Source organism: Aedes aegypti, chromosome 3 (assembly GCF_002204515.2).
Source record: "Aedes aegypti strain LVP_AGWG chromosome 3, AaegL5.0 Primary Assembly, whole genome shotgun sequence".
NCBI lineage: Eukaryota > Metazoa > Arthropoda > Insecta > Diptera > Culicidae > Aedes > Aedes aegypti.
The window spans coordinates 11,077,148-11,102,879 of NC_035109.1; the positions used below are offsets into that span (position 1 = coordinate 11,077,148).

The 25,732-nt window shown below is 36.8% G+C and overlaps 1 protein-coding gene across 3 annotated transcripts in view; it reads right to left on the bottom strand.

Moving 5' to 3' along the window:
* The window catches only part of LOC5572837 (inverted formin-2), a 335,282-nt gene that overhangs the window by 295,838 nt on the left and 13,712 nt on the right, over positions 1-25,732 (bottom strand). For all 3 annotated transcript variants that reach the window (XM_021848653.1, XM_001660550.2, XM_021848652.1), the window contains exon 2: positions 13,464-14,254. The gene's annotated coding sequence lies outside the window, so the exon portion shown is untranslated. The remainder of the gene's footprint in view (positions 1-13,463; positions 14,255-25,732) is intronic.

The following is a 25,732-nucleotide window of genomic DNA, read 5'->3' on the forward strand; positions in this document are numbered from 1 at the left end:
GAAGCTTTCAGCCTAAGGCGGGTTCACCACTGCAGTTCTAAAAGAATTTAATACATGAGATCTTTCTAAAATCTTTAAAAAAGTTAATGTTGAACAGTCTATGAACAATTCTAGCAGGCAATTATGGAACTTCAAGAATTTTTTTCCATTTTGTTTGTTTAGGCTCATGGTAAAACTCTTAAAACAAATCCTGTTGTAATTTCTTGACAGAATTATAGAGAGAATGTCCCAAGAATTCTTGGAAATTTTTTATTCAGAATTCATGAAGAAATCACTAGAAAACTCCTTTAAAAACTAAAACTATTCTTGGGCATTTTCTATGGAAAAGTTTTTGAACGAATACGTGGTGGGATTATCGTCAGTATTCTAGGAGAGTTCTATGGAACTTGCTCAGTTTTTGAACGAATCCCTAAATATATTTTTGTAATAAAAAATAAAAAAGGCAAATTTATAGATAATAACATCAAGATTAATTCTAGAATCTGGAATTCTTTGGAAACAATTCTAGGACATATTCTGTAGAAATTCATGAAGAAATATATGAACCGTTTCTTGGTGAAATGCAACGAGAACTTTTTGATGAAATTTCTCAAGGAATAATTTAGACAGGTGCGTTAAGACAATACTGATCAAATGTTTCTAAAATCTCTTTGACGAATCTCTGAAATCGATTTGAAAAAAAAAAATCCGGTATCATTTTGGAAGAAAATCTCAAAGGTTTTTAATTATGAATACCTTCCTGATATTTACTAGTGGAATTCCTGAGAGATGCCTGTTGGAATTATTTTAAGGATATGTTTTAAGTTTTACACATGAATATTAGAAGAGTTTAAGATGAGTCCGTGAAGAAATTATTAGAGGAGTCTCTGGAGGCATCCTCCGAATGATTCTTCAACTAAAATCCATGGAAAAATTCCAGGAGAAATAACGAATTCTTGAAGAACATCTGTGAGAATTCCTAAAGCAATAACTAAATTTACAAATTTGAGTTTGATCTTGTCTTTTGAACGCTTAGTCTAAATCAATAATAATAAAAGTTTTCATAAAAAATGAAGTGATTAGTAGGCTTGGTTCCAGTGGCAGCGTAAATGCAACAAAAATAAAGAAGAATGATGTATACAAATGTACAGCAATGACAAAATGTTGGTTTTAACATTGAGCCTCTAGCACACTCGATATCCATTTATGACTGTATTCAGTTATAGTAAACCCTTGTATTGCTTTGATTTAGTATTTGTTGTAGTTTGAATCTTGAAGAATATTTATTGTAGTTCATAAACTATGTTTATAATTCAAATTGGAAAAATAAATGGGAGCCAAAAAAAAAGTTACGTTATATCGAGGTAAAAATTACGTTATATCGAGTTACGTTATAAAGAGGTTACGTTATATCGAGGTATTACTGTATGTGTTTATTTGATAGTACAGAAAATGCATTGGAAGAGTACTTAAGTAAAATTTTTCTAGGTTGCATCAAATTCGAGATATACTCATACTTATATAAAATTTTCAAATAAAAAAAGAAAAATAGGCCCTTTTCAAACATATTTCGTGTGGGCCATGCGATGCCATAGGAGGGACACTAAAACGTATGGCTACCAGAGCCAGTCTTGCCAAAGAACGTGAACGTCCGATAAAAATGCTAAGGAACTATATGATTGGGCTCAAAATCGGAAAGAAGAGCAGCTTACACAAATCTTCTTTTGTTATTCAACTACTGAGGAATATGATATAATTGCACAAGAACTTAACCAACTATTTTCAAGTGCAAAAACAGTTCAAGGCACTCAGAAATATCACTCGTTTATCCCTATCTCTGAAACATAAATGAAGTTAGACAATTTTCGAGCTGTGACGATAACAAGAAAGTAGTTGATACAATTAAGAAATAAAATTGCAATATACATATATAAAAAAAAAACAAAATATAAACAAAAAAACAAACTCCTTCTCCATGGTTGTACGATCTTGCCGCGATGAGAGGGCTTTACCCATTAGCCGGGCTTAGCCCTGGGGACCAAAGGTACACCGTTGTGATAGAATCAAATTTTTAATGCCACGTTTAGATTTACCGTGTATATCTCGGAAGTGATGCATATCAGCTAAATTTTAATTGAGTATTTTTCGATAGAAATTTTTCATATTTAAAAATATAAAGTTGTTTTTCTGTACTCAAAAAAAAAACGCACCAAAAAAATTACATAAATTCGTTTTAATTATTTTTTCAAATAATTTATTTTTTATCCAAAAATTTTCCATTTTGAGGCATTGTGCAAGAAATTACAAACAATATGCTGCAAAACATATCCAAAAATTAAAAACATCAATTTTGCGGTTTTTAAGAACAATGCACTTCAAATTTTCATTTGAAAATTTCGTTTATATTTTTTTACCGTGCATACTTTTTTCAATACTTGAGTATATAGGTTTTGATCAAACAATAAACAATTCAGCTACGATTCACTCAATCAAAATAAAATATTTCTGGAATGGAGAAACACGAAATATGTTTGAAAAGGGCCTATTTTATTTTTTATTCGAAAATTTTATATAAATATGAGTATATCTCGAAATCGATGCAACCTAGAAAAAAATTACTTAAGCACTTTTCGATTGCAATTTTTCTGTACTTTCAAATAATCACATAAAAAATTATTATTTTCCTCTATTTCGATTTTTTTTCAAAATCTGTATTTTTTTAAAAAATCATAACTTTTTTGTCCATAATTCTTCCATTTTGAAACATTGTGCAATAAATCACATAAGTTGTCCCCTAAAACATATCCAAAAATAAAAAAAATCAAAACTGCGTTTCTGGAGAAAGTCGATTTTAAAATTTTGTTTTTGAAATAAAAAATAATCTGTAACTTTTTTTACCGTGCATATTTTTCTCCATATAGTCCTAAGCAATACCTACAACTTTGTAGAAGATCTCAAATCGATCGGACAAACCGTTTTCGAGTTACAGTTTTTTAAAGATTTGCTATGCATTTTCCGATACGCCCTTCTTAAAAATAAGGCGAAGTTCAAAATGACGGTCTGAAGGTACAAAATGGCATTTTTGGTCATAAAGAAGCTGTATGCAAATTTTCAGGCGATTCAAAAAATACAAAAATTAAATTTAAAAAAAAAATCGTCATGTTCGGTGGAATTGCTCAGCTACCGCAGCTGTCACATCACTGATTTCCACTGGTAAATCATCAGTAGGCTTCAATAATACCTTGGATACCATCTTGATGATTGTTGTTAGTTGCTATTTTCCATAACATTCTCTCTTTCAAGCATACTATGATTGAATTGTTTGCTTCAATGATAGAATGATTTCGAAGCCTGCGGTAGAACTTTGACAGCTGCGGTAGAACTCTGCGGCTATCGCAAACCAGAATTTTTTCTTAATAACCGTAATATATCACAGTAAGCCGTAAGTTGTGGGACGGATCTGGAAACTTGCGACAGAAATGAAAATGATACGACGGATTGAGAATTCGGCAAGATACATTTTCTTTGCATTATTTTCTAAAAGAGATCAAGATTTATCACAATCTTATTGTACAATGCTAAAGCTGTTTTGAAAAAAGAATTGTTTGGCATCGGTTTGTATCAGCATCATTCACTGCAATTCTGGGAAACTGCAGTTCTCACTGATCAATGCTTAATACGATAAATACTAGCACATCACCCTACGTAACAAATTTACTCTGGATGATCATTAAAAATCGATCAAAGTAGGCAGTCAGATTCGACCAAGCACTTTTACTCATAATAACCTAAAACAAGACTTGTCAGGTCAAAGTGCAAAAATGATCAAGTGCCTTTAAAAAAAGATCACTACTTATTGGTCGTTTTGAAAATGGCTTACTTTTACATCATTGAGTTATACTTTTTGGTAGCCCACCCGTGTTGGTAGTTCATAAATTAGAGTTTTTACAAAGTTTTATAATTTTTAATTAAGTAATTTTATATTAAATCTGCTCACCTTTGACGTTGGTTAACCCGATGAGTTCGTACAATACTCAAATAAACAAGGATAGTTGGTTGGGAGCATTATAATTGAAATTCTTCTAATGTCATCTTAAAGTATTACTAATTTTGAGTATAAATCTGATCCTCAAAAAAGTAAATAATGCACTGATTGAATGATACGAGCTGAAAAAACCTAATTAAGAGCCTTAAAATTTAAATCTGTTTGCTAGACTTTTCTAATAGGTATAGGATTTGGTAGCACTAGATTTCATGTCGTCGGGTAATCGGGTGAATAACAATAGAGCAGTCGTAGCTGAACTGTCAGTGTCGCTTCCTCTTCTAGATAATAACAAAAACGATAAGCCAAAATGACAAGCCAAGTGATTTGATGGACTTTTCATATAGATTTTTTTCTTTCTTTCTACCGATGGAAGTTATAAGGTATCTGTCCACAACATTTCGCTTATTGGAGCAGTATACTTCGGCCGGTACTCAATAATTTGGCTTGTTCCACTCTAACTGAACACATGTTTGAATATTTCTGGTCTTCTTAAAAATATGAATTCTAGAATACTTTACGATGCTGATTACAAAAAGAGTGTTATGGATATGTTTATCTTCAAGGTTTGACAATATTAGCACTAAATGATTATTATTTTCCAAAAAAAAAGTCCAGTCAAAGTGAACTAAATCACTGAACGGTGCTCATTAGTTCAGTCAGTGTGGACCAAGCGCACTTAGTCCTTCAGAAATCGTGCTACAGTACTGACCCGATTTTGTCAGCCCCCGATTTTGTCTGCCCCCGATTTTGTCTACCCCCGATTTTGTCAGCTTTTTGACCCGATTTTGTCAGCCTATTTTAAATTTGTCAAAACATTGTTATCGTCATGTTTTACCACGTTTACATTAAAATTGATGATGATGTTTGATGTCATGCACGCATGGGCGTAGCCAGAGGGGACAATGGCAATGCCTTTTATTAAGTGTTAAAAATCGATATTACTAATATAAGGGAGGGGTGCCCCTGATGAAAAAAACTGGCTACGTCCATGTCAACCGCCCTCCTAAAAGTCCATATAACCATGTAACACGTCAAAATTAAAAAAACAGGAACAAAATAAAATGACCCGATTTTGTCAGGTTTCCTATTTTGTCAGCCTAAAATTCAACGAGGGGCTGACAAAATCGGGTCCTTACTGTATTAGAAAGTCAAATTTAATATTTTTCCACGATTATTGCTTTACACTACGTTGTTTGAAAGTAACACAAAGTTGTGGAAACATGTTGAACAAAAATATCAAATAATTCAAAAAATGCAAAGCATTAAGGCCGCACGGGACGTCATTATAATCACCCTATCCATCACAGATAAAAATATGTTGTAAATTTCAGTTTATTTGCATGCAAATATTTGGAGCATCAAAATAAATTGAAATATCAGCGACAAATCGCTTATTTTTCAATCGAATGCACTTTAAATTTACACGATCATGTAACATTTAAGCATTTTTAGTTGAAAATTGAACGTGATGCTGTAACAATAGATGAATTTAATTTACTTTTACTTTACTCTTCTGTTTACGCTACATTGAAATTTATATATTTTTATCTGTGATTTGAAGAAGCAAATCTTAAGTACCATTCCATATATCGATGTGAACAGTTTATCATATAATTCTATATATGTAGTGTACAAGCCATTGAATTTTCAGCTTCATCGGTACACTAAAACTCGAGATTTGATTCTGCAAAGTTTTAATGAAAATTGTTAGAGTGAGACAAAATATACACTCTTAAAAATAATGAGATTTACAGATGACGTAAAACTTATTTTGATTTATTATTTTGCGGCCTAAACTGAAAATTGATTCAATTTTACGTTTCCATTGATTTATTAGGAAATCTCATTATTTCATTACCTACTTTTACAGCATAATAAGAAATTAATGGCAAGAATATGAATTCAGATATTTCATACCATATAAGTATATCGTAACACTTAAATTTAAGTGTATCAGAACGTGAATTTACGTGATTATCAACTTTGTTGATGGCGTCTTTCCAGCCGTCAAGTTTGTTTTGAATCATGGCCGCGATATGACGTACTCGTGCGTTTTATTTTCTAAAAGATGTAATTTATCGAACAGTAATCAATATTCGAGTGCTTTTTATGTTAAAAAAAAAACAAACAGTGCAGTTTGTGTTACCGATGCGCGAGTGGTTGTAGGGGATTAAGTTGGCTGAAAGCATATGAAATGGGAATGAAAGTTTGTTTCCCCTGGAGAGAAGAACTTCGTGTGGCACAGAAAGCAGCTTTCCAGGATGTTGTAGTGAATTAGGTAAAATAATTGATTTGATTTCCGAAAACGTTTGATGCTAGGCAAAAACCAATTTCTAACAGAGTAATGGTGCAGTTGTTATTCCCAAAGCTGTTTTTTGTGAGAAGATACTAGATTTGGAAGTGTTGATAACTGTTCTGTGGTCGGCAATATTGGTGCAATTCTGCAAGTTTAATTCGTTAGTGTGCAGCGAATACATGGATTAATCCCAAAAGGGAGACATTCAGTTATTAATATTAGATGGTGAGTTTTTCCTTTTCTTTATTTATGCTCTTCCCATCGTGCATTATACATGACACATATATGTGACAGAGCTTCAGAGAGACTACACGTCATGATGTAAAAGTAAGTCCTTGATCTTACTTTTATGTCATGATGTGTATCTTTTTTTTTTGGTTTTTCTGGGTCATGTAATTTTAAGAACGGACGTAAAAAGGCGTCATTTGGTTCGCTTCTTTTATGTGCATCTTGATGAACTTAATTTTACATGATATTTTCTAAGAGTGTAGGGAAAATAACACGGTCTCCGGTGTTACCTTAATATTTTAACTATTTTTTTAATTTGAAAAATGTTACTTGGTCCACTCTGACTTTACGCCGACCATATAATGTTAGGAAATTGGAAGCTAACTTACACTGCTGGTCATAAAAACACTCAACTCGGAACCATCTTGGTAGCACACCAAGTGACACAACAAATTAAGATGATTATAAAACGAAGCCAAACTTTGAATTCTAAAGTGCACAAGGCTGGAGTATCTTACAACAGTTCGCGTTGAAAATCAATCAAATTGCTTGCTTGCTGGTGGTGACCAGTTGGATAAATTTTCAACGCGGAGCGCTGTTTGGTTCTCAAGTCTTGTACTCTTGAAAATTTAAGGTGTGGCTTCGTTATATAATCACCTTAAGCGTTTGAATTTTCAGATTCAAACCGTTTGTTTTGTAAAGCATGAACACATACATGAGTTAACTGTCAATTACTCACGGACGAGCGTTAACCTGACAAAAACTTCACACAGCGTTGGGCTGAAGTATAACAGTTCAAGATGTGTGAATTTTACGAGTGTGATGTGTTGAATTTGTTCAGCGTGTATACAATGGCAAATATGGTTAAAAGGTAAACGATGAACTACTCTTAACTTTGCTATATGTTTTGCCGACGACACACAAGTAAGTAACATCACAGCCATATGGCCATAGATATCTGTTGAGTGAAAAGCGCGTAAACAATATTTTCGGCTGAATGCAAATCATCGTGTAATTCAAAATTAAGGTGCCCAGAGTTGAGTATGGCTCACGCTAAATCAGGCTCTTCTGGATCAACACAAAATTTGTGTAATTTTTACACATGCTAAAAATTGCTCCTAAAAAGAAACCAGCACCCCTTTCTTTTATGGCATTCAGAGATGATTGGCAATATCGAATAATCCAGTGTGAGATGTGTATTATTTTTAAAGCGTGAATGTGATGAACGAACACTTCGATATCTCACTAGAGCTGCGCTGTTCTTGTTGCATTAAAAAGTCCGGAGCCGTTTTTTTTTCTTCTAACCATCTTTGGTAATGGACTTAGAAATTAAATATTAGAATTTTCTTTGGTTGGTGATGTGATCATTTGAATCAAGGAAAAAAAGTTTCGTTCCAATAGGTATTCGAACGGATTCTCGCAGAAATGAACAACAAGGTTTAGGTAATCCGTGTTCTGTAACATGTGGATGAAACGATATTTTTTTTATAGAAGATTAGTTTTCGAGGCATAGAGCTTAGTGACATTTGAACACACGTAGACTAGCATACGCTCGTCATACACAGTTTGTTTTTGTTTTCCTCAAAGAAACTTGCACACGCTTCCAGACTCATCAAAATGCATATGGAAATATTACCCAATTTGAAAAATTTACCCCTGGTTTCTGGGTGTTTTTCGAGACTGAGTGCATATTGTTTTCCTCTAAGGTTCACAACTACATCTACACTAGGGCACCCATACCATTGGGCGTGATAATCACTATAACCTGCAGAAAATTCAATACATATTCCGTGTTGCAACTGGTATGTGCAGAATTAGAGTTCCTATAAGCAAGAGTGACGTCTTGTTCCAATTTTGACAAGTCTCCTGCTCAGGGATGTTAAGTATCATGCGACACTGACGAAACGACTCTGCTCACTGTCACTAGACGAAGCTACACTGCATGTGCTCACTTCGTCACGTCGCAATGAAGGAGCTCTCACGAGAGTAATTTCAATGTTGTTTTGCTATTAAAACTTCTATCTGATTTTGGAGAATTTTGGGAAGTAAATGTGTTTGGTAAATTAGATGGATATCCTTCCATGACTCCAGCGATATAAATTTGAAAAAAAAAAAATTCTGTCGTTGTGAGTGAGGGAAGCATCTATGTAAAAGTCGCACGACACTCCCTATTTACATTGACGTTTTCGGGCCCTGCTCCGGCTCAATGGACTACCTGCTTTGCTCTTGTCCACAGTTGATCAGCAGAAATATTCTCGTTTGTTTTGTATGGAGAAAGGCATCTAAGGCATTAATCGAAAAATATTTGGTAGGCGTGATAGGCATTACCATTACATACAACTGGTACTTAATATTTTTTCGGAAATTGTTCCCAATTTTGGGAAATAATTTGTTAGATGCATTTCGCCATACAAATATTTTTCGCATTACCTTTTTTGAGCGATTTTTCATGCATAGACACTAACGCATGTGCGTTACTGTGCTGTGAGTAGCGAATCAGGCCATGCATGTAACTCATTTTCCGGATTTGTATTAAAAAGACAGTTCTTCGCAGTTCCAATTTTAACATTAACGCCACTTTTATTTGAATCCATTCTCACAGCTTACGTTTGGAAAATTTCTCACTTGCTAAATAATTGTTGACAAGAAGCTTTAAATGAGTAAAGTTAAAAACAAGAAAATTCCAGAGCGAGGAAAAGTGAGATTGAGTCATACAGTTTGAATTGTTATCTAGCGGCAAATGTGTGAAACCGAGGTATTCTTCAAAATATATTCCCAACATTCAAGCTTTAGAAATGGTAGAAGTTTGGAGATTTTATTAAAATTTTGACCAAGATTACGCAAGCACAAGCATCAACATGAGTGTAGATGACCGATTTATAATCGCTACTCCATTATTGACCAGAACTTTGATTAAGTTGTACAAAGATTCAATAGACGAGACTTGTAAGGATGTGCAAATATCGATATTATAGGGTAAAATTTATCGATATGATTTACGATATCTCTCGATTCAATGTTTTCTAATATCAACAAAACTGCTGTAACTGTCAGTTCAATAGAGCTGCAGATTAGTAAGTTATATCAAATTACATAATGTATATACTCACGGTGTCTCTGGTAGAACAACATTAATATAAAAAAATCAGTATCGCTAAAACGCCCACGAAATGAAAGCTTAGGCTTTCCCCTTTCATTTGAGACCGGTTTGGAAATGTTCTATCGGGGGGTCCTGAACATTTTTTTCAAAACAGTACAATGCCGTTTTTCATTACTGATTTCTAAATTATGGTTCACACAGTCATTTTCTTCCATGCTTATCTAGGTAGCCATGAGAACTTTTACTACGAATAGTTAACCAATTAATAAAAAGGATTTAGCATTATACCATTTTATTTAAACCAATTACAAACACGATATATCGATAAATTAAATACGGTTAATACGGTTTACAAATGCTCACTATTGTACATTACTACAGCTCGAAGAAGCTGTCGATCATATGCTTCGGGGTTCTCCGGAACCTTAATGTGATTTTAAGCAACTTGAAAATCGAAATGCACGGTTTCACTGGGTTGTTTCCCGTGTTTGCTCAAACCAATTCTTGTGATTTTATTAAACTCCGAGATACAGCGCAAATATGGAACTTCGAGCTATTGCGTAAACCTGCTTCAATCCACGTTTTTGAAAAGTTCTCAAGCTTTTCTGCAAAATTATTAGCCATACTTGTTTGAAAACAACTTTTATGTACCTGATCAAAATGATCAAGCGCCTGAAATACATTTTTTCATTGAAAAAAGATAATTTACAGAACAGTACAATAAATTACAGTTGCTAGCAAACTGAGATCCCATTTCACTTCCAAAACATGCCGATTTTTTAAATAGCTTCTGACAATTTCAGCTGGTGAATCCATATTTGCTATGGCGTTGGCAACTGATGATCCTCACTTGTGATAAACGAATTAATTCTAAGGTCATCTCTATGAATTACACAATCAAACTGCTGATGCTTACCCATTTCTTGACATTATTTGGATCAATGAATTAAGCTTTTTTTGTAAATTGCATTTACAATACCTAGTGTTATATGCAAGGAAAGTTTTTGTCGTCGGGTGATCCATTGAGCAGTAGATCGTCAGTACAATTGAAGAACTGCTCCACTGCTGGTCCGAGCCGAGACTTTTCCATTTCGCGGACATCTTGCGTATGTGACCATGTATTCGTGGATGACCAGCTACATTGTGTGGTACAGTATGGGCAAGGAAATATTGAATTATCTGCCATTATAACGCAGAACAGATTGACAATTTTCAAATCTCCAGCAATGAAACACCTAAAATTATTCAAAAGTAACAGTGTCTTCCAGATTTTCTCAATATTGCCATATTTTTTTTTTGGAACGCCAGAAGCAACAGTAAGCAGCAATTTTACGCCAGTATCTTTACATCGGCCTTGAGACCCGATGATGTCGGAATTATGCTCGATAATCGTCCCTCCTCCATCGCTTGCAGATCGAACTGCCCAGGCCAACACCCGTTTTGGACGTCACATAATCAACTAACCCCTGAACGTTACTACAGTATAATACAGGTTTTAATTATAATTGTTATTATCTTTATTAACGAGATTTGCAGCCCGAGGCTGGCTCATCTCGGAGGTATACAGGTTTTAATACAGTTTCTGCATTATCGTTCAAATCAAAGTTTAGATGTGTTACCTCTAAAAACCCCTGAATTGGTTGGTTAAGTCTGTTGATTTTGAATTTTTCCTTTTTGCATTATCGGTAGTACTGTGTCTACCATGTTTTCCCTTTAATTTTGGTGATATTTTTGTTCTCGCATCATTACATGCTTCGTGTGGTTGGTTTTAAATTGTATTTATATTTATACAGTGCTATATTCAAAAGTTTAAATTGGTTACTGAACGAATAAACCTGTAACGTGCAAGCTCGATATATTTTACCAGGATTGAATCCTGATGTCGTGAAGAATGTGCTGTTCAATAATATCAACCACTATTGCTGATAACGGTTTCAGACATAGATTCTTTAAACACAATATCTTCAAACGGTTGTCTTTGTGGCTTTTCGATTTCATGCTTCAGGTCTCCTGACAGAGTGTAGTATATTTATTGATAGGTGTGAAATAGGGCTATATTTGTTAAAATTATTAACAGTCATACCTCAAATCAGCAAACCAAAATGTTGACCCAAAACAATACGTGTATAAATTTATCACGCGACACAAGCACCTATTTTTCGCTATACCACCTTAGAACGCGACAACTTAAGCAATGCAGCGTTATTACTTTTCAGCCGATTTCCCTACCATTGATGCCAATTTAATTGTTTATTCAATCTGTGAAACCATTTGTAATGTAATGATGCATGTCTAAATGTTTTCTCAAACGCTTTGTTTATTACTAATCGTAAAAAGCAATATCTTATGAACATATATTTGAACTTTAAGACGATAACAGACAACTGAATCTAAATAAGGGTTATTAATTGAACATCTTTTAAATTCCTAAGCATTGTTTTAATTCAAAATTTAAATACTATTCAGAAACAATTTAGTTTTGTATAAGTAAGTAAATTTTGATTGAAAATATACAATTTCACTATTTGCTAAACTTATAATCAACTGAACGGCAACACTTCCAAAACAAAAACAAGCTTGTTTTATGGAAATAAGGACAAACATTTAAAAAGGGCACATCGACATTGTAAAACAATGGCTTTCTAAGATGCTGTTGAGCCCAATTCAACTCGATCACGCTCACCAATACCACTATCAGGAAGAGTTAACACTTATCTTTCTGGTAGTGGTTTCAATTTGCGTGGGCGAGCTTAAAAGGGTTCAACATCAATGTTTCTGAAAAAAAAGGCTCAAGACCTCTCGAGCCTTTTTCAAATGTTTGTCCGGAAATCTTTGTCATGGCCTTCTAAGGTTCGATTGAGCTGTCATTGTATCCCCTATTCCACTATTGGTGGAAGAACACCTATGGTACCTATCTCTTACTAATATAAAAAAAAAATGTTCAGGACCCCCCGATAGAACATTTTCAAACCGGTCTCAAATGAAAGGGGAAAGCCTAAGCTTTCATTTGGTGGGTGTTTCAGCGATACTGATTTTTTTATATTAATGTTTTCTACCAGAGACACCGTGTACTATGTGTAACTTACTAATCGTTAGTTGTGAGATGAATCAAAACTGATTGTGACCGAAATAAAAATGGATGCGACGGATATAGGCAACATTAAGGCGAAGTAGGCCGTCATTGAAATTTGTACGCGTCGTTGATGATTGATGCTAATTCATCTCACGGTTTCGAATCAAAGAATATCAGTTGGTTTTGCACTGGCACATCTGAAAAAGTATCAGCATACTTTATGCATGTTAGCGCGTTCAGTGATACTTTTTCAAGTCAATATAAACTATCAAGACTGAGTTTTATCACTTAGAAATGCAAGCTGTAAAGTCATCATTGTTGTCAAAACAAATGACGGGCTACTTAGCCTTAATTAATAATTTCAAGAATCGTCCAAATCTCATTTCACAATGCGAAAGCCGTCTTGGGAAAATATTGTTTGATAGCGGTATGTATCAGCATTATTCACTGCAAAACGGGGAAAAAATGCAGGTTCTTCACTGTTAAAGCTTCACCCTATTAACAATATTTGTTTGCGTTTATTTGCTCAAACATGTTTCAAGCCCTCTTTTGAGATTGTTATAGTGCCGTGAATCGCGTCATCTGTAAAAAGTAGGCATTGTGAAAATTGGCTGTGATGTTTCCAAAATCGTTTTCTAATTCACGGTCTATGAATCCAAACATTTATTAGAATCATTCAGCATTTTGTAGGAAAATTTTCACCTCTGCTTTGTTAATTGACTAAGTTTTTTTTTAAACTTACCTTCAAGGGTTGATTCCCTGCATGAGTTTTCTCACGACTGCTCTCAAAACTTTACACTTGAATTTCAACAAACGTCACCACTTTTCGGTTGAAACCACACTCACAAAACAACTGTAACGTTTGGGCTATTCTAAGCCTATTTTCCGGCTGCACTGCACTGGTGAAATCTCAATAGTTTTCAATATATGTTTCCAATTTCTTCCAATCTGGCTTTTCGATTCGTACTATCGGGGTTTATATTCCTTGGGTTTTTTTTCCGGCTTTTCTTTCCTTCCTTCACTTAACTCATGTCAAATATAGAACGATAATGCTTAATTAAACACCAGAGCGAAGAATGTAGCACTCAAAAATTCGCCAACGCTAAACCGTTGGCCGCGAGCAAATAACAATTAAGCAGAACAAACAGGCACTTCACAGGGGTTCTTCTTGTTCTGTTGCACGAACCTTCCGCTGGACGTCTCTGTTTTTTCTTCTGTCACATCTAATTCTCAAAATTTGAATCGTCACACGGATTGGGCGGCTCGTGGCCAGTGTTCTGCTTTCGAAGTCGTTGAGGCTTAAGCTTGTAGGGAGATTTGGGAGATTTCACACGCGATTTCAGGCAGGCAGTTCGAGGCAGATTCGCTTATTAGAGGGGGGCATCCAAAATGATCAGTCCGGCGCAATCCACCACATGGCTGTTGGATTTTAGATTGCCGCAGCGTTCGTCTTTGTCGCTGCTGAAGATTCCTTGGAGATTTGCGTCGTTAGAGCGATGCTGCGATTGGACGACGCAGTGGTGGTCGAAGGTCCTGAAATGGGCAGATAAATAAATTGATGAAAATTAGCGCCAAAACGGTTTTGAACGGAATTTCTGCTTTTGTTCGAATATGGACACTTTGGGTGCTAATAAAGAATGATGGGTTTGGGGGATCCATTATTTTTAATTTTAATTCAACTTCTGGAACAAAGAGCTCTTTTTACTATCAATTTGTTTCGTGGTGGATGATGTTCAATCAATTTACACGATAAATGCGATTTATGGCTGCTACACTTCCGTGCAAAAGTTTGGGTTCACTCCCTCAAAAACATACAAAAGTGTTTTCAATATCTCTGTGATTTGACGTCTTATTAAAACTATTTATAGCACATTCGAAAGGCAATGAGTTAATCTTACTTGGTAGTTATTTTATCAAACACATTTTTTGAATTTTGCTCACTAAATGTCATAAGAATCGTAAAAAATCTAATGTTCAATTGAATTATACTAAAATCAACCATTAAGTCGAGTTCGCACATTTTGCATGCTTAGCTTAGCTTAGACTGACTACACATATCAATGGTTGCTATTCCGTGATTGACCGAAATCAGTGAAAATGCACAAAGAATCAACTAGAAGTTCGGCTGGGATTGGCCATAATCTTCTTCAATGTGCATAATTCAGTGCCTCTATTTATACAGGGTCAATAACGGCGCCGGCCACGTCCTTGCAGTCAGGTGGGATTGGGGGAAGGAATGTTAGTGTGTAACCTTTGCTATTTGGAGATCGTGTTTGCCTCTGCATCTCCACAAAGGTTACTGGGAGGGATGTTTGTTAATGGGAAGGATCGTTGGGTCACAGGATTCACTTTGATAAGCGATTAGACCATGATAAATAATGATTTGTGTGATATATACATGCTTATTTGTAAATATAATATTTTCATTTGATATGAACAATTTCTATGTGGTGGAAAATTATGCCGACACTTGAGGTGACGAACCATTCAAAGTTTGTTGAACAAATACCTAAATGTAACATTCCTACAGCTGTCAGGACGAAAGCATGTGTTATTATATTTTACTTATTTGAAAAGAAACAAAAAAACTCGATTGGTTGGAACATCCTAGAACACTCTTATTCTTATGCCGACACTTACAGTGGCGAACTATCCAAAGTTTGTTGAATAAAGTGAACCTTTCGCAAGTCTACACTTGTAGTGTCGAACCATTCAAAGTTTTTTTTAATTACAAAAATAAAGGTAAAAAGGGGTGTTCTGAAAAAAAAATGTGAAACATAAATAATTCATGAATCAGAGTTTGTGTCGACACTCACAGTGACGAGCAATTCATAGTTTGTTGAAAATTCATATTTACGTCCCACAATTGTAACGATTAAATGTGCAGTCATACATATTTTATAGATTAGAAATAGTAGCATGAAACGAGCTCACCAATTGATCCTTTATCCTTCACTGTGCAGCCACAATCCACTCTCAGCCTCACTCGTTTGCTCGGCTATATAAAAGCACTCAGAAAAAAAAATAGGCGCGCGACCCGAAAAGGAAAAAAAAACTTGGCTTTCTTGACGCACTGCCCAGCAGCAAGCGTCAAGGTCAAAGGATCAAAAAGAACTAACCGATCACGCCACTTTTTCACTTACTAGACCGACGCGCGACATGTTTGATCCTGCCCTCGTCGCTGGCCCCCGTAGGAGCAAGCGTCAAGGTCGAAAGATCAGACAGAACTAACCGATCGCGGCACTTTTCACTTACTCTAACCGAACTAACCGATCACGCCACTTTTTCACTTACTAGACCGACGCGCGACATGTTTGATCCTGCTTCCATCGCTCGCCCCCGTAGGAGCAAGCGTCAAGGTCGATAGATCAAACAGAACTCCACTACCCAGCAAGACGCTCCAAAACAGGGGAAAAAATTCTCCGGCAACGAAAATACGCGCGAATCCGTCAGAAAAATCAATCGGACGACGCAAAACCGAACTGTCCTGCTTCTTAAGTCGAGTTCGCACATTTTGCATGGATTAAAAACTCATATATTCCTTATATGGTTCCATCGTAAAACTTGGTTCGTCAAATGAACAACCGTCGGTGCCCATACAACCATTCTGAAATCTAATTTTCAATCCTACAACGCTTCCCTAAAATGGGACCACCGTCTGGAATACTGATTGAGATGTACGCACGTCGTCTCCAGATCGGTTCCCATCGAACCCGTAATAAATCCCAACCCGCCGCACCCAAATGGGACTGATCCTGACCGTAAATCGATCGTTCTGCTCTTGTGTAAACTCAACACCGACGACTCGACGACCCATTTCGGATTGTGTCAAACCAGCAAAAGTCGTAAAAATTCCCCCCGAAATGGGCGTGATGAGTGCGGGTAACACTTTTACATTCCAGCAATCGACAAATTTTGAATATCGATTGGCCGTAAAAATTGAATAACGAATCGGGTTCAACCATATCAATGTTAGAAAAATACCCAGAATTGACGTCTACAGCACGACATAAGGGCGACACCGAAGACGTGAAGCAGGCGCGTGCACATATCACTGCTTCCAGTTCTGTTTGGTGGGGTTGATGTAAAGCTGGCCACTTGAATACGTGATATTAATTTTAAGGATGTTACATACACTCGTGTGTTTATGAATGAAGCAATGGAAGCAGAAGTAGACATACTGCGACAATTTTCTGAACTACTTGAAATGTTAATCTTGTCTATAGGAAGAATTCTTTCCTCACCCCTCGTGGTCTTTTGTAAGCACAAAAACTTTGAAATTTGTATGGCCTGTGGTCTTTGCCAAGACCCCTCCATCCCCCATAAATGATCACGCAGTTTATCGACGACTCCTTGTCCAACTCCTGTAGCTTCGCACAAACAAACAAAATTGACAGGATCTTGTAAATGTCATATCGCGTCTATTGGACATAGCTCTCCATATGACACTATCTGGCGCAATATTGATCAGCTAGCAAGAGCGTTCAATACCTTAGATTAGCACTAGGCAAGCTCGAAACTGATTAGAATTGTTGTCGCAATTCTGTCTCTTTATATCTCTCAGTAAGTGCTACGCAACTGATCCCGTCATTTACAGACCGGACGAAGTTATTTCCTCCACTGTCATAAATGCCTGTCATTCAGATGTTTATCGAATTACAGCTATCACCTTTCAACCCTCGCACAATCATATTCAAATGTAATACATCTGTTGGGGAGGGGGAGAGTCACCTTTGGCAGAAACACTTCCGGTTGGCAACCTCGACTACGTACACCAGATCTCCTGCATGTAACGGTCTTGCTTCGCCGAACCATTTCGTCCTCTGATTGAATGTCGGCACGTACTCCTTTATTCACCGTTCCTACAACATCCACGCTATACAGAATCGGATCTATAGTGTTGAAGTGTGTGGTAAATGACTGGACAATGCGTACCATTGGTACTTTGCGTACCTGCAGGTACAAAATAAATTTGTGGGCCTTAGCCTCTTGTCCAGCAACTCATATCCCCCTCCCCGTGGTGCCGCCTGGGGTACGAGTAACCGTAAGGAAGATCGGGTAACAAACCCCGGTGGGACCTTGGTCGTATGCTGACAGGGAAGGGGGGCTCCTCTTTCCTGAGAGTGAGCTTATCAGAGCGTCTGTTCTCAATGTAAGGGTGGCTCAAAACAGCGTCTATTCTCCATGTTAGGAGCGGCTGATCATCGTCCTAGTGCCAGCGTGGGACTCTAAACAGTGCTGTGTACGATGGTTCTCTGGCGAGACAGGGGGCTGGTGCAGGCCTTACAAGCCAGCCGTAAAAATCATCAGTACGGGAAGCATACAATGTAAATTCGCACCGGAACAATCGGCATACACCCAGGCATCAAAAACGGACTAACGATTGGAAACTCGGATCATGGAACTGTAAGTCTTTCAATTTCTTGAAAAGTACCCGCATTCTTTCCGAATTATTGAGGGTCCGCAAGTTCGACATCGACGGAACGGTTGATTCGATGAAGAGTGTCAGACGGTTTTGGACGAATACAGACGTGGAACGATACAAACAGAAGCGAAGACAGCAAATCCATCTATTGCCAACTCTCACAATAGGTGAAGTTAAGGATGCTATCAAACAGCTTATGAACAACAATGCAGCTGGAAAGGATGGTATGGAGCAAAACTTATTAAAATAGGCCCGGACAGGTAGGCCACTTGTCTGCACCGAGTGATAGCCAGGATCGGGCATATAGAACAGCTACCGGAGGAGTGGAAGGAGGGAATAATATACCCCATATACAAAAACGGTGACATGTTAGAATGTGAGAACTATCGAGCGATCATTATTCTTAACGCAGCCTATAAAGTGCTTTCCCAGGTCATCTTCCGCCGTCTATCGCCACTGGCAAGCAGATCTGTGGGAAGTTATCAAGCAGGTTTTGTGGACGGGCGATTGACGACAGACCAAATCTTTGTGTTGCCGTAAATCCTCCAAAAGCTCCAAAAGCGATTTCAAAGCGGCCTATGATACCATCGACCGCAAAGAGCTATGGAAGATTATGGACGAGAATGGTTTTCCCGGGAAACTGAGTAGACTGATTAAGGCAACGATGGATAGTGTACAGTGCTGCGTGAAGATTTCGGATGCATTATCTGACCCATTTGAAACACGCAAAGAACTTCGACAAGGCGATGGTCTTTCCTGCCTTCTGTTTAATATTCCGCTAGAAGGTGTTATGAAACGGGCGAGCTTCAACATGCGGGGCTCGATCTACAATATATCCAGCCAGTTCATCTGTTTTGCTGACGACGTGGACATTGTCGGAAGAACGTTCCAGGTGGTTTCTGAACAGTATACCAGGCTGAAACGTGAAGCGGATCGGGTTAGATTGAAGGTAAATACGTCGAAGACGAAATATCTGCTGGCTGAAGGAACCGAGCGCAATAGAGCTCGCATTGGCAGACGCATGATGATCGACGGGGATGAGTTCGAGGTGGTGGACGAATTTGTCTATCTCGGATCATTGATAACGTCCGATAACAACTGCAGCAGAGAAATTCGAAGACGTATCACACAGGGTGGGACACGTTGTGAGAATGCCGGACAAAAATCCTGCAAAAAATGGTGTTCACCTCAAATCTGGCCGGTACAAGACGAAGGGGAGCGCAACGAGCTAGGTGGTTAGACCAAGTGGAGCAGGATCTTGGAAGTGTGGGGCGATCAAGAAACTGGAGGTTAGCAGCCATGGATCGAGTTAGTTGGCGTAACATTGTGGCGCAGGTCATCCCGAGCAGAAGAAAATAACTCCTATATACCCTAAGGTAGTCCATACCAGATAATTTCCAATACTTACAATCTGAATGAGGTATGAACAAGCCCTGCATAAGAGGTAAAATACCTCAAATAATATCTCAAGCATATTCTACGAACATTAAACTGATAAATAGATCAGGTATTGTAATACCTCAATAATACTTGATGGATTTTCATATAAAAGTGAAAATTTTCATTAGTAGTTTTAATACCTCCAGCAGAACTCAATAGCTGTCTAATGCCTCAATGAAGTATTTTCAATTGTTCTAAAGATTTTTTTCAATACCAGTATAAGACCAAACTGAGGTATTGACAACTGAAAAATACCTAATTTTGGTATGATACCAAAATATGGTATGCAAAAGTTATTAGGGAGTTATGTGTTCCTCCTCGGGATGTCTTGAATGACGTAAAGCCATCATAAGTAAAGTAAAGTAAGTAATTACATTCTCTTTTCCAATATCTCATAATTGCGTGGGGTCAAATATTGAAATACAAATACTTCGATAAGTAAAGAAATTCAAGAGTATTCTATATAAATAAAAATGGAATTGTGTTTGTATGTCACAAAATGGCTTGAGAACGAGTAAGCGGAATTGCCTGATTCTTTCACAGTTAGGTTCTTGAAGTTTTCCGACGTGTTTTTTTGTATAAAAACATATATTGCTGTTTGCATTTGACGTACAAATCCAGTCTAATTACGCTTCAAACGTGGTAACACAAAATTACCAAAGGATACTAAGCAACCATGATTCATATCACCGCCAACCTAGCAAAGAAAACCAGACTTTGACTTCGCTTTCCTTGTTAAAAATCTTACCGCATTTGGTGTTCCCGCATTTGATATTTGCATTTCAAACGTACACAGTAATACAGCCGGAATGTCGGTAAAACGAGAATGAATACAACCAAGGTACCTTGAATGCTAGGTAAAGCAACCTAAGCAGTCAGTGGATGCGGGGTATGCTACACTGCAGAAGAGGTGGAAGTGACGGCTGGCGAGTTTGTGTACGTGATTCTGTTTCAACCCCTTAGAAACTGAGGTTGCTAATGGTTGTTTGTTTTGATCACAAAAGCAAAAATTTCACGCGCATCAGCCAGCAGTTCTTCTTTTTGCCGTGCATCTAATCGGACAAGAGAAGTAATTTCTTCCATATAATTATAATGTGATAATATTTTACATATAAATCTTCTTATATTTTGAAACATGATACTTTCATGGTGGAAAGTTGGTTACCTTAGAGCTGAACCGCAGAAAGACACCACAAAATAAGTTGGAAAAATCACTGCGGCCAATAGCAAAGACGTGGTAGCGTTGGGAATAGATTCGAATTATTGTATTTCATATTCAATTTGCAGTGAATTTGATGCTAATTGGAAGTGCTACAATAATACATGAAAGCTCCCTGTCTGGTACACCCCGAGCAGATGTTGGAAGGAACTATTGTTGCTAAAGATTGTAATCAAACCATATCCTTATTTTCGTGTTAATTGCGAATAAAAAGAAAGCTTTTTTCCATGTAAATCATAGGAGTTAGCTACTGAAAAAAATCAATGATTTGGAGTTAAATTGAATGAATCAAATAAGGCCATTTGATGACTTTGTTGTAAGCAATTCTAATCTACCGCCAAACAATGTTTTCAAATTTATGGCATGCTAGTTTGTCTTATCACAACAAACTAGCCAGCTGTCATATGTGTTTCCAATATGGCGGAATGAGCGATTTCACACATTGAACTACCTCCCTTCTAGATACCTTGAATACAACTGTCATTTTATATGGAACTTTTCATGGCGTTTTCAACAGCCTACTAGAAGTCAAGACAAAGTTTTCTGGGACCATTATTTTGATATATTTTTAATAAGTTAGATTTACTTATAATTGAGGGGCTCAAAGTATGTGAATTTCGGTTGATTTTGAGTTAAATGTTTTGGATTGTGCTACTTTTTTCAAGCTTTCCAACAGTATTTTTAAGTGTTTTTTCCATCTCAAAGTATATCAATATTTGTACAAGATTGTTTTTTTTTTGTTTTGCTCCCATACTGTTTGTATTACATTATTGCTGGAAAACTTCAAAAACGTTTGTCTCAAAAGTACGTTTTGTTGCACATTTATCTCACAACTACAACACTACAACGGTATCGAGTCATTCGGGTGATTTATGTTTGGCATATAATTAGTAAAAACTTTCAAATTTTTCAGTAATGCAACCTTAAACATTTTAATTATATAAAAAAAGGGGGGGGGGGGTGGTCAAACATAGCACAGTTTCTTGTTTCTTGATCAGAATGAGAGTGTGTCAGCGAATGTAACACGTGGTGGCCCACAGTGATCGGCGCCAAACAGTAGGTGGTGTGTGTCTGTCTTTTTTTCTTTCGTGGCTCGTTATATTCCACGAGCTATAAATAACATGCGTGTTGTGTGGATGCAGGCGGATAAATGGGTTAAAATTTTGGCTCGTGTTAAATTTTACAAAGCCTGATTTAATGCTTGAACATATCAACATCTCTTGTAAATAGGTTTGGTCAGAAATAAATCCTTCAAAGGAAAGCTTATTTTCACTGGATCTTAGTTATAGTCATTCTCTTGTTTTTGCACCATCTTTGTATGATGCTTGTTTTTTATTTCTCGTTTGTTTGTTTATTTGTGTTTCAATTCTTAGTTGCGTCCACTACCAGAGAGCTCACAGTAGAAGCTCTTTGATGTGGTCATGATAAAAAAATATAGAAAATTATTATCATGGCGTGGTACAATCGAAAACAAAAACCCGTGCTAAAATCAAGCGTGACTAAATAAAGCGCGAGAAAACTGAGCAGTGATATGAAACTACTGTATTCAAAAATTCAATAAACAATTTAACTTTGGATACCCATAGCAATAGTAAGGCGTGAATTTCGTACAGATTATTTTTTTTATAATCGATAGAGCCAGAAAAAATAATCTGTGATGTGATTCTAAGAGAATATTGCATGCAAAATTTTATTAAAATTTTCTTAGTTTGCATAAAAGACAAATTTCAAACTATGAGCGCCATTTTGTCATTGCTCATGTTTCCATATGGGACAGTTATGCTTTTATGGGCAACGATTCAGATAAAAGGGTTCATAACTAGCCTTAAAGCGGCTTAAATTCTCACCGACAATTGCTGCCACAACAACGACGGCGCAGCATATTATCACTTCCGAAGGTCTTCCGATTAATCTTCGAAAACACTGCTCAACTGTCCGCCGCTTCCGGTGTTCGATTGGAATTGGTGTCCCTCGGTCCTCACTTGTCGCAGAATGCTGCCATTATAATTGTCAATTGTCGGCTTTGCAGCCTTAAGTCGGCAAGCAATTTCCAAACTACCCCATCCTTGATTGCGTTCGAAATCCACTTGCCATATCATTGTTGGTCCTCATCTTAATTGCTTCTGTCAGATAAAGGACCCGGCGCGATGGATGTTGTGGACGCGTGCGTGCAATCACTTTGTAACCATTACCTTGTTTCGCAAACTGACCGTCTCGTCAGTCCGATATCAACTAGACGACCCAAACGAGATACGGGAAAATGTCACTTAAAATAACACTTTCGAAAATCCACCGCTCCCTCGACGCGATGAATCGATTTTGGCTTTTTATCAGAATGGGAACCCGAAATGGCCGAGCGAAACTTTCGATGTGCATATTTTCGATATCTACTCCGGAGTGCGTCACTTTTGAAAATTGATATTTTAATCCCCGGTTTATAGACTCCCCATTACAGGGCGCTCGCGTTTCTCACCTAGTTTGTATCCGACTACCCGAGCAGAATGTGATTTCGAAATCTTATTAAATTTTGTTTTTTGATGTGTTAATGACAGTTTTGATAAATATTTCCTAGGTCTGTGAATCTTACTTCGAAATTTGATATCATTTTTGTATTCCTCACATGAAATTAAAGATACAGTGAAATTTCAAGGAGTCGATGTACCAAGAATCGATAACGACTCATAAAACCATACTCAAACAAAATTTCTTGGTTACTATAAGGTCCTTTCAAACAGTTTTCCAAATATAATCTGTTCCATAACTTGATATTTCCTTGAATATTCGTTTCTTTCTTATTAATGGATGCATAACAAATTACTAATACATTATTATGTCACTATTTTTGATCAAAATATTGAATAACTAAATCATTTTTAAGTTTGTTAAAGCGCTATTATTGTGTTTATTTTCATACAAAATTATAATCTCATATATTGTTACTCGTTCATATACGATGTTATCACAACATCAACTTACTTCTCATACCTTACTCGGGTAGGCTGGGCCCAAACCGTAGATACGAAGGCGAACAGCGTCGTCTCTGAGTTTCAGTAGACCAGACTGATTAACGCCAAGCACAAACACACAAGTTAGTTTAACCACTCACTGCAGAGACGAGGCGTGCGGTAGGCTAAACGTTTTAACCTCGAAGCCCTTTCAAGTCATCGAGGAGAAAATTAGTAGAGATTATCGGCAGTGCTTCCACAATGGCGTTCGAGAGGTAGTGGATTCTTATGATCGTTGTAAGCGATATGTAAGAGCGCATCAGATTTGATAGATTTGGGGTGCTTTTAGGTGGTGGAGTTTCTCCCAATGTTTACAAGATTGGCTTGCTATTGTCATGAAATATGTCATGAAACGTAAGAAATGAGCTCATAATTTTCAAATAATTTATTCCATGAAAATGTGATAAATTCTTACAAGAAGCTTGCCCGGTATGTTTAAAGACCCTTTCAAAGAATTTTGTATTGGTAATTTGAGCAGAAGCTTTTGCAAAATTTATGTGATGCTTCTAAATTTCTCTAAGAATCGAGCATGAGCATAGATAAGGACTGTATCGAAAAGTAGTCGCAAACATTCAAAACGGTATATCTCAGAGCATAGTTCATCTTTTTAAAAGCTTTTTTCACGCAAATCTACATCATGTCATCAAAAATTGAAGCAGCTAAAAAAATATTGAATAATTTGCAGTCTTAATATAAATACAACAAGGTTTATAAAGCATGGAAAATAAAATCTTGCACAAAATTACATTTTTGAAGTGTCTTCTGAAGATTCGAATTCAGCCCTGTCGTCCTGCTTAGTCGCGCTTAGTCGACGACTAAGAAGCTTTTCTCAGATATTTTTTTAACGCCCTTTGGGAAATTCAAGCTGTATCATCGACCTGAATTAATTTAACTTTGTTGCATGTAGATCAGGTGCAACTAAACGCCCTGTGTAACATCAATCGAAATTGTCAAACTGTATCAACGCCCTGGAGTAATTTGACCTTGTATTAATTGGATCAGTTGCATTTAACGCCCTGAAGGATATCAGTTAATAATTACAAGCTATATTAACGCCCTGGAGTAGTTTGACTTTATTCTATGTAGATCGAGTGTGTATTAATGGTCTAAAGACATCAATTCCTAGTTGTATCAACGCCCTGTATGACATCAATAGATCAAGCTGTATCAACGTCCTAGAATAGTTAGACGTTATTCCACACAGATCTTTGGGAGATCGGGAGCATCTTTATGCCCTGTAGAAAATCAATCAAAATGTCTTATCTGTATCAACACCCTGTAGTTATTTGACCTTATTATGTGTATTCGGCGCATCTTGACGCTTTGTAGGACATCAATCGAAATTTTCAAATTGTTTCAACACCCTAGACAAATTTGACTACATTCCACACATATCTTTGCGAGATCTGGAGCATCTTTACGCCTTGTAGAAAATCCATCAATATTCCCGAGCTGTATAAACGCCCTGGAGTGTTTTGATTTTGCCCAATGTAGATCAGGTCCATCTCAACGCTCTGTAGGACATCAATTGAAAATTCTAAGTTTTATCAACGCTGTGCAGTAATTTGATATTGCTTCACGTAGATCAGATGCATCTTAACTCCCTATATGACATAAATCGATCCATCTGTGTCGACGTTCTGGAATGGCTTGACTTTATTCCACATAGATCTTTGTGAGATCTGGAACATCTCAACGCCCTGAAGAAAATCAATAGAAATTTTCATGCTCTATTAACAAGACTTTATTCCATGTAGATCAGGTGCATTTTGACGCTCTGTGGGACATCAATTAAAACTTCCTAGCTTTGTTAACGCCCTGGAAGAAATGGCTTTATTCCACACAGATCTTTGCGAGATCTAGAGCATCTGAACGCTCTGTAGAAAATCAATCAAAACCTACGTGTTCCAGGGCGTTGATAC